Raw genomic sequence first — 15,909 nt, 5'->3', positions numbered from 1 at the left:
AGCCTCAATCCATATTGTAGGCTGCAGTCCTTGACACTCTGCAGCAGGCGCTTCAGGTCCTCCTCAGTTTCAGCAAGCAGGGTTGTGTCATCCGCATAATGCAGATTGTTGATAAATCGTCCACCAATCCTGACCCCACATTTCTCCTCATAGGGTGGATGGAGTATACTTAAGTTCAAATTTTAGCTATCATAAACTTGTTTTAATTTCAATTTGAACTTGCATGTGAACAATTAATGATCTATTCTGGTATTGATGGTTGGCCTTATTCTGTCTGATGACAACGATTTTATCTGTTGTTTCTATCTACAGATATTGTCTATTTGATATTTGTGCATTCTATCTGATGAGGTTCAATAATGGTTTCCATTTTACAATGTCCATTTGTATTGACGATAAGATATTTTTAATGAATGCTATTTTTAGATGCCATTAAGCCAATCACAACTCATACATACACTATGAACAACAAATCTGAATCTTGCCCTGTACTTTGTAATCCATGTATTCATTAAGTCCTTAGTATTGCAAAATTCTGCCGTTTGAGTTCTGGCGTAACTTCTATTGGCAAAGATATGTTTTTGTATTATCAATCATTTCTCTTTTTAACTTTCACATTTCAATCCTCGGTAATTTTCTGATCATCCTGATTGCATGTTTGATCAATTCAGATTGTAGAAGTTGGTGAAATACTCAATATTTTCCTTTCAGTATTAGCTTCTGAGGCATAAATTTGAATAGAAGTTGATCTTCCCTTTGCATGTATGGCTATTTTCATTGACAATAACATACTTCAGGAAACATATGAAGTGTTCTTTTTGATGATCAATGTGAAGAAATATCTTTTTAATTTGTCATTTCTATCTTAGTAGAAAACATAATTGTTTGATTCATAAAAGTCAATACCAGTACATTTGTTATGTTAATGATCTTTAGATATAGTTTTTTTAATTAGCATTTTTTTCTAGATTGGTGCTTTGTATGTTTTATGTTCTTATTATTAATGGGTATTTAAAGTAATTTCTTTTGGTTTTGAGTCATGCCACATGAGCAAATGAAGATGCAAAAACTTTATCCAATTCATTAAAGTTGAGTTTATCTTGCAGAAGTATTGGATTTCCCCTATCATATTTTGAGTGTCCTCCAACCTGAGGGACTCGTCTTCTGATTCTGTATCAAATACCTTATTTTAATATTCATAATATCAGTGTCCAATATTTTCATATGTAGACTGCTAATTGTTCTTCTTAATATTATTAGCCTAGATGTTCCAATGAAACCTTTCAACTATAAGTAATTTTTCTGGTAATGTAATATCGATAACATAGCTTCCAGAATGACAACCACAGTATGACAAACTGGCAGATGAATAATAGTAAGACAGAAAATGTACAATAAATAAAGCCTAAGCGAAACCAGACAACTCATATGTTACTATTTAGAATTAAATATGACATGAAAATATGTACATTGTTGTTGTTTAACATCGAATCAGAACTGACACATATCTGACCCTCCGGTGGGTTTTCAGAGGCAGTTAATTGCACAGGAGGAGACTGCCCAGGTACCTTAATGATTGCAACACAGCTTCTTGCCACTAGGCCACCAGAAATCCCTAATATATACTATATATAAAAAATACATGTAACTTATAAGGCATTATTCTATATTGTTATACATGCAATTTTCCTTCCCCAACTTTAACAAAGATTTTATTAATCTAAGTCAAGTTTATAAAAAAAATTATTTCAAAGAAATTAAAGGAGTGATTTTAAAATGTGTATTAAAACATAAACTACAATAATGGAAACAAACCTCAATTTTTTTAAATAAAAATATCTTGGAAGACTTAAAAGACATGATTTCAAGATTTACTTAAAAGATACATTAAGCATATTTTGAGATATACATTTGTAATAAATATGTAACTGTTGATAACTGGCAACAAATAAGTCCCAACTCATAATGAGCATATATATAACAGAATGGGACATTGCACAATCCTGTGCCATCCTCATCTTTACTATGTTGAAATCTATTATACCACCACTATGCTAATTCATCATGTTGAGATCTTCTGCATTTTTTTGCTGGCCCTTTATTTACCATGTATAATATCCTACTCTAATGACTAATTACTTGTCTAAACCACTTGAGATAAGGTTCTTCATCCTTGTTTCCAAGGGACATTCTGGATGGATTTCTTCTAAGATAGTTTTGTTTATTTTTTGACGATTTCAAGGCACCTTCAATATGCAATATTCTTGAACTTTCATATTTCAAGTGTATGAATTCTTTACAGTTTTTCTTATTCATTGTCCAGTACTTTGGATTCATATGAGACAATTAAAAATAAAATGCTTTGGGTATAAAACACCTTAATACTCAAACTGACATCTTTGCTTTTTATAATTTTATAAATAATGGATGCCTTTCTAAAAAACTACTGGGCAAACAAAACTGTAAAAAGTACTGCAACACTGGTAATTATGTGAAAACAGATTATAATCATAACATCTTCGTTGTTGTGTTTCATTGATCGAAACAGACCCTTACTGGCCTTCCAGTGGGTTTTCAGAGTCAGTTAATCACATAGGAGGAGATGGCCCATTCTTCTCCTGAAATATACCACAACTATAACAAAAATAATATACAAGAAGTCACTTTCTATATATTGTAGGAGGTGCTCTGGTCACTTAATAGTAAGAAATTGCACTGCCAATGCAAAGACAAGCAGTTCGAATACACCAGCTGCTCCATGGGGAAAAAAAGATGGGCAAAATACTCTTATGTAATTTACCGTATCTGAAGACCTACACAAGGGTCATCTATAGATTGGTTCCAACTGGATGATACACAACAACAATGTAATTTAGATAGAAACATGTTGTTGTTGTTAAGTACCTTCAAGTTGCAGAAGACTCACAGCCACCCTATGAACAAAAGACCTGATATATAACTTTTATAGTGTTTCCACTTTCATAGAGTTTCTGGAGGCAAGTAATTTTGGAAGTGGTTGCCACTCCTGCTTCCAAGCTTGTTTTAATTGGAAGCTCCACCAAACACTATGCATCATGGGTAATCATCATGGTATTTGACACATCAGTGTCACAGTGTTTAGCATCACAGCAACCAAATTACTATGTACAGAAAATGGACAGACCTGTGCTATTTAATAAAAATAGAAACGTAAGAGCTAAAATATCTTCTAGGAAAAAAAATACAGGAAGACAAATGTTTATTATTTGAGTTAAGAAAAAGATATATCCAAGAAATCTATAAAAATATATATCATAAAACAGAAATGCAATAGATCCCATTAAAATGAACAATATCCTTAAATACATAATAAAGAAAATTGAAAATAAACAATAAGAGTAAAGAAAATACATATAAACATAAAAATAACTCAATTATTCAATAATAAGATTAATATTTTCATTTAAAAACACATGAACTTTCTAAAAAATTTTGTAAAGTTTTGTAAAATAATTTCAATGTCACAAAATTGTCAATGCAAATGATAATCCCCTACTACAACATACTCATTAGCATGGCTAACATTAAACTTAAGAAACTATAAAATATCACAGATGAGTTAGAACGATTGGGATTTTCAAATATATATTTGTGCAAAATTCAAAGGTGATATCATTGCTTTTGGATTTTTTTAAGGTTAAAATAAATTTAATATATGACACAGTAATATCCAGGTAATTACTTTTACCTACTAAGGATATTTAACAACAACAAAATAGAACATATAGACATACCAAATATTTTACGTGAATGTACAAACAGTATAGTTAATAACTAAAACTTTGAAATAATCCAATTTTGGTTTATTGACAAATGAATATACAATTTGTTGTATCTCTCTCTTACTCTTAGTATAGGAGACTATTTAGCAACAAAAAGGAAAAGATATTTACTATACATAACAACTTAAACTGAATTTATCTTTTATTGTGAAGATTTAAAACACAAAAACCTACATATTGTATGATACACTTTACATAAAATCCAACTCTAATAGAACATTCTATACCAGATAAAAAGACCACTAAATTCTCAGTTTTGAGGATCAAAGAACAGGTAACTGAAGAGTCCAGACAGACGTTGTAATTTGAGGCAACTTGTATCCTGAATATTGAATATTATAGAAAATATTTCAAGATGATCAAACTGTCTTATAATTTGATTTCCGTATTAAACTCTGGTTGTATTCTTCAAAATGTACACTTAAAATAATTAACTTTCTTATTACTTGTACTGTATGAGATCAAAGTTGGGCAATTTTATAACTATTACTAAAGAACTAAAGTTCTCCTGGAAGTGAGAAAGACTTTGTCTCATATACTTTGTTCATCAGAATTTGGTTAGTCAAAGGAGAAGGACATCATGCTTGGTAAAGTAGAAAGTCAATGAAAGAAATGAAAGATTCTTACTGAAATGGACAGACACAGTGAAAATACCCATAGATTCAAACATGCAGCAATTTGAAGCACGATATAAGCCCTGACATTGTTTTGCTAGGCTGTACCTAGGTTTGCTGTAAGTTGGAAACAACTCCTAAGCCCCTAATACTAACAATAGAGGACACACTTACTTACACACACAAACACACTTCAAAGCATAACTTCTCAAACATGGTTTTAAGATTGGTCAGCTATAATTTCTTTTTTTAAACCTAATTTTAAAGTTAAATATTTCTTGGCTTTATCCATTTTATTGCATCATAATGTCTTTGAATTAAAATAAGAAAGCTGTATTTATACAAAATTCTACAGTTAACCCTATCATAACCAGACTGCAGAGAAGAAGTTGTAAATCAAGGGGAAAAGCAGAACAAAAATAAGTTATAATTTAACTAGTTTAGTATGTAAAAAATTCTTTCCAAACTGAATCAATTAGTTTTTACTACAGAAAGAACTACTGAAAATTCCAAACATTAAACAAACAAACAAAAAGTTACTTTTGTGCTACAAGTAATTTTTAGAAGTTTTCTTGATTTAGGTCAGGGTCAATTGATTCCATCTGGACTCCTACTGTATATCTGTGATCAATTGACAGGTTGGTTGGCGAGATGACTCTTTTAATGACTCTACATTAATAAAGGGCTGCTGATTGCGTACCAGCGTAATAACTGTAATATTTTTATTTTGCCAATGAGCAAGCTAATCTGCTACTGTTTAGATTTGAAAAGAAACAATAAAATAAAAAAAAGTGTGTTCTGTTTTAATTATATTATGTATATATATTGCCTAAAATCTTGGTAAAGTAGTGTTTTCCCTCCGGGGAGATACATTCTTTTGCATAGATAGAGTGTTGTTCCAAAAATGAGTTTTCTCTATGAACTCTTCAATGATTATCAGCATATTTCACCACAGCTGATAATTTATTCCAATATACCACACTTGACTTCACTGTAAGGAGAGGATTCCCATATTCAATGAATCAGTTTGTTTTTATTCCACTTAAAGGTAAAATCAGAAGATATTTATGTTATTACATACTATGTAGTTTCCTTGATATCTTTTCTTGTGATCATCAGTCTCCTGACTTATCATACCTATTGTTACATGTGCCCTTGTCCCTACTCCACTCTTGATATGTTCCCTCATGTTTGAAAAATTAATAACAAAGGATCCTTTTTATGTGAGGACTTGTCACTAGAAAACCTTTGCCTGAGGAAGCAACTGCAGCAGTTTTTTCAAGATCTCAACTCAGTACTTAAATAAAGTATACTTGGCAGGATTTTCCTTTGGAGCTGCAGAAGCAAACTTACTGGCCTATGTGAAATTTGATTAACTAAAATATCATCAGTCCTCTTGCTGACCACATCCTTAGAACAGGCAGCTGAGTTTCTTGGTAGCTATGCAACTATATGTGGCCAAGCATAACCTAGCCAGCTGTCAGTCTGATCACAAAGGGGAATCTACAGAATAGTCTTCTAGCAAAAGTAGCATTACTTCTGTATGAACTCACAGTTCACTCCAAAAGCTAGTACCTACATAATCTCTGATTCAATCTATAACATTTAATAAATGTATATGCAGTGTGTTTTCTGGGTAAAGGGCTTGGCATAGTTTAATTTTCAGACATTTGGAAGCTATACCTTTCTAAGGTGTTCAAGAATTTTATATGTGTAAGAAAGACCCAAGTTTCAATATTAACATTTTTCTCATACCATAATTGCTTCAGAAAGAATATTCTGATCTTGAATTTTATTCTGACAAATATAGATATAAATAATTAATCTAGGAATGAAATTGTTGTTGTTTGAAGTGCCATCTAGTTGCTTGCAACTCATAGTGACCATTGTACAATAGATCTGAAGCATTCCCTATCCTGAGCCAGTCTCATTGACTGACAAACCACCCCCATCACTCCAGTTACTGTATCAATCCATCTCATCTAAGGTCTTCCTTTTCTGTGCTGTTCCTTCCTTCTTCCAAGTATGATGTCCTTCTCCAAATACTGGACACTCTTACCCATCTTCCCAAAGTACATGAGTCAGAGCTTCAAAATTCATGTCTCTAAGAAGAAACTTGGTATTACCCTCTCCAAGACAGATTTCTTTGTTCTCTTGACAGTCCCTGGTATGACACCACCAAAATAGAAAACTACAGAAGAATAGCTCTTCTGTACATAGACACAAAAATCCTTAACAAATCCTAGCCTATAGAATCTAGCAGTATACATTAAAAAATAATTCATTATGGCCAAGAGACATCCATAACAAGCAGGCAAGGATGGTTCAATATAATAAAAGCAATTAATGTAATAATGACACTAAAACCAAACACCAAAATGCAAAACAAAACAAAACCCCAAAGAAAAACCCAACCAGGAACAAGAACCACATCATCCTATCAGTTGATGAAGAAAATGTTTTTGGCAAAAGGCAGCATCCATCATGATTAAAACAAAAAACAAAGTAGGAAGAGAGAGGAATTTCCTCAACGCTGTAGCTGTTAGGTATTATGGAATTGAGTATGACTCATAGTGACACTATGAATAACAGTTTTGAACCTTGTCCTATCCTTACTATATCTGACACATGCAAATTCCTATGGGCATCAAAACTCTTCTCCAATAGGTTTAAAAGGAAACTCACAGAGTAGGTAAAGCACTTAGTAATGACATTTCTGTTAAGGGACTTACAGCTAAAATGTACAGAAAACTCCAGCACCTCAACAAGAAAAAAATCAAATCAACTCAATCATAAAATGGGCACAAGATATAAATAGACACCCCACTAAGATGAATTTCAGATGACTAACACATATGTGAGGAAATGTTCAAAATCCTTAGCTATCCTTGTGTTTAAATAAAAACAATCATGAGGTATTATTATCTTCCCCCAGCAACAATAGTAAAGTCCAACATCCAACAGGGCAGCAAACAGGAAATGCTAACAGAGGTGTGGATCAGTTGAAACTTTTCTTCACTGCTAGTGGGAATATAAAATGGTACAAATACTATGGAAGGTGACCTAGCATTTTCTCAAAAGTTTGAAGATAGAAATGCCATTTGACCCAGCTATACCACTACTAGGAATATATCCATGTTTAGTGCTGCATTATTCACAATAGAAAACTGATAGAAGCGACCCAATAGACCATCCACAAATGAATGGATAGAAAAACTGTGGTACAGTCACACTGTATATTATGCAGCAGTGAAAACCATGAACTAGTAAAACACTACACAACACGGGTGAGTCTGGAAGACATTATGTGGAGTGGAAAAAAAAAGTCTCAGCCACAAAAGGACAAATACAGAAGAACAGATATGTTATAAAATATGATTGACACAGCAGATGAGGGAAGAACAGGGAAAAAAGTGGATAGACAATGAACACTACACTGGATGAGATGAGCACTGTTTGAAAGGCTTGTTGATTAGGCATTATATGCATGACAATTAAAAATATGGAAGAAGAATTAACTGTGGGAAGGAGCAGAGGGAGAGAGGAAAATAAATATGCAACAATGTAAGAGTGGAAATCCTTCAAAGAACTCTTAAATAACTTAAAAGTAAAAGGAATCAAAAGATGTATTCCACTGGGAAAAGCTTACTGTCACGATCCTCTCCAAAGTTCTAAAAAGAAAGAATGTCAATTTAAAAACTGAAGTGTGCTTAATTCAAGCCATGGTCTTTTCAGTTACTTGCTATGCATCGGAAAGTTGAATGAATAAGGATAACAGAAGAAATGATGCCTTTGAATGTTAATGTTGTAAAAGAAAACAGTATCCCATGAGCTGCTAAAAGAATATGTTTTGGAAAAAGTGCACTCAGGGTGCTCTTTGGAGGAGAGCATTGTAAAATATCTTCTCACATACTTTGGGAATATTGTCAGGAGAGGGTAGTTCTTGGAAAAAGAATGCAGGAGTTGCAACACTAATATGTGATAAAAATGGACCTCAGGATGAAAACCACCATAAAAAAATAAGGAAGGGCATTGTGTAGTGATTAAAATTCCCATAGATCAAAAAGGCACAACCTTGGTTTTCTTCTGCGCATCAAATGATATACCTTTAAAATACACAAAACACTGTCCTTTTATTTCTTTCTATTGTGTTATTGCACTAGCAAATACTTCTAATACAATACTGAAAAAGTGTAGTGATAACAGGCTTCCTTGCTTGATGCCTGTTCACAACAGGAATGTCTTTAGTCTTTATCTATTGATAACAACATTTGTTCTTGGTTTCACATACATACTTTGCACTATGTTGACAAAATTCCCTTCTATTTGTAGTATTTTCTTTAGTTTTTAAATCAGAAAGCAGTGTTAGATTTTCTCAAAGAACTTTTCTACATCAATTGATAGATTAAGTGGTTCTTATTGTTTTGTTAATGTGACGAAGACCATTGATGAGATGGATTGATTCAAGTCACTGGGGTAATGGGAATAGTTGTATAAAACTGACAAAGAGTAGAGCAGGGTTTAGGTCTGTTGTACATAGGGGTCATTATGAGTCTCAGGTGACTCGACAGCACATAATAACAACAAAATGACAAATTACACTTATGGGTTTTCTTTTGTGAACCATCCTTGTATACCTATTATGAACCGCATTTGGTAATTATGAATTATTTGTTATTCACTGTTGGTTTCTGAAAATAGTCATAGAGAAATGCTATGCCTTATTTTTGGTACAATGACTGTATACTACTTTCATCTTCTTTAAATACTTCCTGAATTATTCATATTCTTCCCATAGAATCCTTAAGCATTGCAACTTGTAGCTTAAATTTGTTCTTTAGTTCACAAAACAGAATATGTAACCACACTATAATCCAATTAATCAGGTAACACTGGTTCTCCCAGAGGTCCATTGTATTCAGTATCACTGCACTGTTAATTCAGCATCAGGAAATGCATAGGGTGGTACAAGACAGGAGGCCCTGTAGTAGTCTGTAATCTTTTGTTATGAGACCCTTGCCTGAGAATGTATCGACAAATGTTTTCCCTAGTAGAGTTTCTTTTCACCCTATTAGAACATGTTCTTGATGTGCACAGGGATTTAATCTTTAGAAGATCCCATTCATCAATTTTATCTTCTCCTAATTGTGCATTTCTGACTTTATTTGTCAGCTTTTTTATACCATAGGCTATGTAGCCTTCTAAGCTTGATACCATTTTATCTCTTATGATATTTATATTTTTGGGCTTTATTCCCAGGTCTACTATCTATCTTGAGTTGATTTTTGTATATGATATACAAAGCATATTCTTTTAGAAGTCCAAATGGTATATTCAGCACTATTCTCAAGCAATATAATTCAGAAGCATCAATTCTTCTTTTGTTACCCTTATTCATTGTCCAACTTTTGACTGCACAACATGTAACAAAAAAGATGGTGGTTTAGATTAGGTGCACTTCTGTTTTTAAATTGCCGTTATTACTTTTCAATATTTTGGAGAGTTCTCTGGCAGCCTACTTTCAGAATGCAATATGCATTTTTATTTTCCTGCCTGTTGGTACCAAGGGTTTTGATTGTGAATCCAAGCAAGATGTGATAATTGACAGTTTATGTCTCTTTTTCATTGGCCTAGTGACAAACATTTTGTTCTCTTGATTTTGAGATATAACACATATTGAAGTCTGTAGCCTTTGATCCTCTGCAGCAAGCATTTCAAGTCCTCCTCAATTTTAGCAGTCAAGGTTGTATCATATGCAAGATTTCAAATTCTTTCAAATTACTTTTACTTTTATATTAACAATTTCATTGTTTATGTGTTTTAAGAATATTTTCCATGGAGGAATATCATTATGTAAATATGCTATGATCTTAGATTAATATAGTAATTAATACGTAATGGAAAAGTACTTAAATGTTGAACTCAACCAAATAAGAATTTTAAGTCTTCCTTGATGCACAATACAAATAAATGTACATTATGATATTTTGAAAATAGTGTTCAATGATGATAAAAAATTTCTGCTGATATTTGTATAATTTTTAAAGAATTAGCATTATATGTCAGATTTTACATTAATGGATAAACTATTTACTTAAACTTTATAAATAAACTAATATTAAAAAAAGGAAAAAATACAGAAACCGAGAGAGTTTTGACCATCATATTGCAAGCATATCCAGTAAAAAGAGATTAAAAATCTATCACTTTCTTTTTAGAACATATGTTATAATTAGGATCTTTAATTGACTTAATTTCAAAGTTGTTTCTGATTATTCCACAATAAACTTTTGTGGTGTTAATAATTTTTTGCTTAAATTGGCTGTCCTAGATATTGATTAATTTTTTCTGTTGTGATGAATTATTTTTTTATTAAGGGATAAGGTTAGGGTGGTACGTATTCACCAAACTACTAGATGCTTATATAAGGTCATAGATCCTCATGTTCTCACTCTCTTTTGAGCTGTTCACTCTCCTAGGACACAGCAATTAGCTCAGCCACAGCTAACAGTGTGTAGGATCCTGGTCTATCTTTTACCAGATTCTCCAGCACAGGCCTGGAGTGTACAGCAGGATAAAAATCTGGGATAATTGTTGACCTCTGCTTTTATTAACTGTTGTTACTGCTGTTGTCTGTGTACCATCTGGTCAGAACTAACACCTAGCTGTCCTTCTGGTGAGTTTTCAGAAGCAGTTAATCTCACAGGAAGAGACTGCTCATCTTTGTACCATGGAAGAGCTGATAGATTTGAACATGTGCCTTTGAGACCGCCACATAGTTTATTACCACTAGGCTAAGAGAGCTCCTTTGTTTGTTGTTAATCATAGCAGAAAAGATTATAAATGCAATTTATCTAGGATTTCTGTTGTCATTACATGTTTTTTTCTTTTATAAGAAAACATTTATTGAAAGTCAGAATTTGGAGGAGTAAAATCTTCTGTGACAAAGCCATTTTGAATAGTTTCATGTCTCAGTTGAGCAGGAGAAGAGGGTGATAGAACAAGTGAGGAGACCGTGAGGAAGTCCCACCTAGGTAGCCAGACAGTAGAAAGAAGCACTCAGCAGCTGCCATCCCTGCTAGCAGGCCTCCCTGACTGCCCACCTGTATTGCATTAATCGTATCATGCTGAGGGCCAATTTTAATGCCCTTTGCCTCCTTACTGATGTCAATAAGGTCTTCTTAGATTTTTTCAGAAATTTCTTTTGCCATATTTATAAATGCCTCTTCTACGTTGGAAGCATCTTGGCTGAAGTTTCCATGAAGGTAAGTCCATGCTCTCTTGCAAAAGCTTCACCTTCTTTTTTGTACCTCTCTTCTTGATTCTTTTCTTTCTTTTCTTTTCTTCTTGATTCACTTTTCTTTCCTATCAACATAATGAGCATGTTGGAATTGGAATTCTGGCAGGCATCTTCTAACCAGGTTGTCAAGTGGTTGAATGTATCTCTCCGTGTAATATCATAAACTAGGACAGCATCTGCTGCACCTCTGTAATATGACCTGCCGGAGCGAAAGGACTCTTGCGTTGCCGTGTCCTATATCTGCAGTTTAATCTGTTTTCCATCAATAGGAACCATTTGAGCATCGAACTCAACACCAATAGTAACATAATGAGCAGCTGAAAATCTCTTGTCTGTAAACTGCAGTAATAAGCACGATTTCCCAATACTGTATCGCTGATTATGCTATACTTAAACAAGTAGGGGGATGCTCTATGTCTCGGCAGCTCCTGGCTCCTCCCATTATTATATTTCTTGATCCTGCCCATTTACTTCTTCAGCAACAAATTGCTATAAGCACTTTACTCAAAGGCACCCAACAACAACAGTAACTAAAATGTGAAAATAACTAAATCCTTAGATAACTCATTAAGGTAATCAAGTTTGTAATTACAACATTCACTCATTTTCTAATAGTTCCTGTAGGAGGAACTAAATATCTTTGAGTAGTTCTGAATTTTCAGAAAACATGAAGACTAAGTAAAAAAAGACAACGTAAATAAAAATACTATTGTAAAAGGGTCTCTAGTGACTTCTATATGTTATGTATGGATTGTTAACAGCTTTTTGCAATAAAGCTATGTTTATATTTATGTTTTCACATCTCTGTCCATGAATGTAAAATAAAACTTAATTTAAAGACTCTTAAAGGCTCTGTGAAAGCAAACAGCAAAATTTATACTTCATTTCTGTACGTATATTGTATTGTTGTTATGTACCATACAGTTGAAACCAATCCATAGCTGACCCTGTAGTGGGTTTTCAGAGAGTTAATCACAAAGGGAGAGATTGCTCATCTTTCACGGAGTAGCTCATGGGTTCAAACATGTTCCTTTGAGTATACAGCGCAGCTCCTTACCACAAGGCCACCAATGCTCCCAATATAAACGTCTATGTTGTTGCTGAGTGCCATCAAATCATAACAGATCCATATTTGGCTCACCAGAGAATTTTCAGAGGCAATAAACGACACATTCTTCTTACAAGAAGCATCTGGTGGATTCAAACATTGCACCTTAAATACTGTAGCACAGCTTCTTAACACTAGGCTACCAGAGCTCCCTGCATGTATATTAGTGCAATGCATAATGCAATGAGGATCTCAGTAAGTGGTTTTCACTGATGATTATTCTATAAAAGTTTTAGTTGCAAATTTCTGTTTACTTTAAGACAAATCAGCTTACCGTTTTTAGCAATTTAATGTAAGAAGCAATGACAATCTCTCTAATACTTAAATTATGTTTCACATGGAACCAAGTCCTTAAATCTGTTTCCTTAATTAGTACTAACATAATATAATGACTAACTTTGTCCAAAATATGTTCAAAATATTAGAAATAAATTATGGAAGGAAAAAAGTTCCCACGTTTGTTGTTAGGTATCATAGATTTGAATGACACATAGTGACTCGGTAATCCACATATCTGAACCCTGTGCCACCTGTACCATCTTCATCATCTCTGACACCCTTAAGCCCATTGCTACAGTCACTTTGCCAATTTATCTCATTGGAGACATTTCTTTCTTTTGCTTATCTTCTACCCCTGCAAGCATAAAATCCATTTCAAAGGCATAATCTCCCATAGCAACATGTCCAAGACATCTGTGATGAAGTTTCATCATCCTTGTCTCCAAGGACCACTTTGACTACACATTTTTTCAATAATTAACTGTTTGGGTTTGGGGTGGTTTGTTTCCAGTTCATGGGATATTCAATATTCTTTTCCAAGTCTCTCTCTCTCTTTCTCTCTCTCTCTCTCACACACACACACACACACACACACACACATATAAAACTCAGGCATATTTTTTCTCTTGTCATCCATATTCACTGTTGAATGCTCAGATGCACAGCAAATGATTAAAAAGGCTGAATCAGGTGTACCTTAGTCTTCAAACTGATCTCATTGCTCCTCGGTAATTCATAGATTTTCCTGACAGAAGATTTAAAGTCAAGGAGGTTCATTATGAATCTAAGTAAGATTAGATTATTTATCATTTCAATCTTGTCTTCATCTACCATGAAATTGTCTATTGGTTCAGTAGTGAGGATTTTTATCTTCATGATGTTGAAATGCAATCTGTATTAAAAACTGTAGTCTTTGGTCTTCTGCAGCAAATGTTTCAGTTCTCCTCACTATCAGCAAACACGGTTGTGTCATCTGCATAACTCAAGTGTTTGATGAGTCTTATTCTGATCTTAATGCCATGTTCTTCTTCATAGTTCAGCTTCATGAATGACTCAGTGTACACAATGATTATTTGTAGAGAGGGAATACAGCTCTGACATACACTTTTCCTGATGTTAAATCATGCAGTGTTCACTTTCTCTGTTAGCACAATAGCTTCTTGGTCTAGGTATTCGTTTGCTGTAAGCACAATTAAGTGTTCTGGGATTCCCGTTCTTCTCAATGTTAGCCATAATTTGTTGTGAACCTCATAGTCAAATAGTTTTGGATAATCAATAAAGCACACACAAGTAATAATTTTTCTTAGATGATTTATATCAACTGTTGCAGTCAGAAATCGATTGAACATGTAACCAAGGTGCTTTAATATAATGGGTGACTTGGATGCAAAAGTTGGGGACCAGGAAGAAGGATCAGTTAGACTTGGTAACAGAAATGAGGCTGGGGGTAGAATAATAGAATTCTGTACAATGATTTATTCATAGCAAATATCTTTAAAAAGAAACATAAACACATGAATTTCACCTAATGGGATGCACAAGAATAAAATTTATTATATCTATGAAAGGAAACATTGGAAAAGTTCAATATCAGCAGTAAAAACTAGGCCAGGTGCTGATTGTAGAACATACCACCAACTGCTCATATACAAATTCAAATTAAAACTAAAGAAGGTTAAGTCTATCTCACCTGAACTTAAAAACCAATAAAGGAATAAGTTTCAGGCCTTGAACACTAATGAACAAAGTATAAATAAGCTGTGGGAAGATACCAAGAATATAGTCCATGAAGAATGCAGAAAGTTATTACAAAGAAGGGAGAAGAAAAAAAATCAAAATGGATGTCAGAAGAGACTCTGAATATTGCCCTAGAGCACCCAGAAGTCAAAGAAAGGGAAGAAATCAAGAAGGAGCTGAAGAGAAGATTTCAACGGGCTGCTCAGGAAGACAAGGCAAAATATTATAATGAAATGTGCAAGGGGCTGGAATCAGAAAATCAAAAGGGCTGAATTCACTCAGCATTTCTTAAGCTGAAAGAACTAAAGAATAAATTCAAGCCTTGAGTTTAAATGCCTAAGGATGCTATGAGCAGAATGTTGAATGATTCAAGAAGCATTAAAAGCAGATGGAAGAAGTATGCAGAGTCATTGTACCAAAAAGAATTGGCTGACAGAGAAGAATTTCAAGAAACAACTTATAAACAAGAGACAATGGTCATGAAGGAGGAAATGCACACTGCTTTGAAGGACTTAGAAAATAATAAAGCCCCAGGAATTGATGGAATACCAATTGACATATTTCAACAAACCATTACTGCCCTGCATGTGCTCACCAAGTTGTGTCAAGAAATTTGGAGGACAACAACTTGGCCAACTGAATGGAAGAGATCCATATTTATTCCCATTCTGAAAAAAAAGTGACCCAACAGAATGTGGAAATTATCATACAATATCATTAATATCATATACTAGCAAAGTCCTGCTGAAGATTATCCAGAAAAAAACTTGAACAGTACATTGACAGAGAACTATCAGAAATATAGGCTGGGTTTAGAAGAGGCTGTGGCACTAGAGACATTATTGCCCATTTCAGATGGATCTTAGCAGAAAGAAGATAGGACTAGAAGACTATCTATTTGTGTTTCATTGACTAAGCAAAGACATCTGACTGTGTAGATCACAATAAATTGTTCTAACTTGAGGGAAATAGGAATCTCAGAACACTTGATCGTGCTTATATGGAAACCTATACTTGGACCGAATGTGGAAACTACAGAACAATTTCACT

The 15,909-nt window shown here is 33.7% G+C and overlaps 1 pseudogene; it reads right to left on the bottom strand.

The window, feature by feature from the left end:
* Window positions 1-11,406: 11,406 nt before the first annotated feature.
* LOC102846307 lies at window positions 11,407-12,130 on the bottom strand (annotated as a pseudogene).
* Window positions 12,131-15,909: the final 3,779 nt, after the last annotated feature.

This window comes from Elephantulus edwardii, unplaced genomic scaffold, assembly GCF_000299155.1.
Source record: "Elephantulus edwardii isolate Elephantulus edwardi_28Jun2011 unplaced genomic scaffold, EleEdw1.0 scaffold00013, whole genome shotgun sequence".
In the NCBI taxonomy this organism is placed as follows: domain Eukaryota; kingdom Metazoa; phylum Chordata; class Mammalia; order Macroscelidea; family Macroscelididae; genus Elephantulus; species Elephantulus edwardii.
This window is presented reverse-complemented; position numbering and strand designations above follow the sequence as displayed.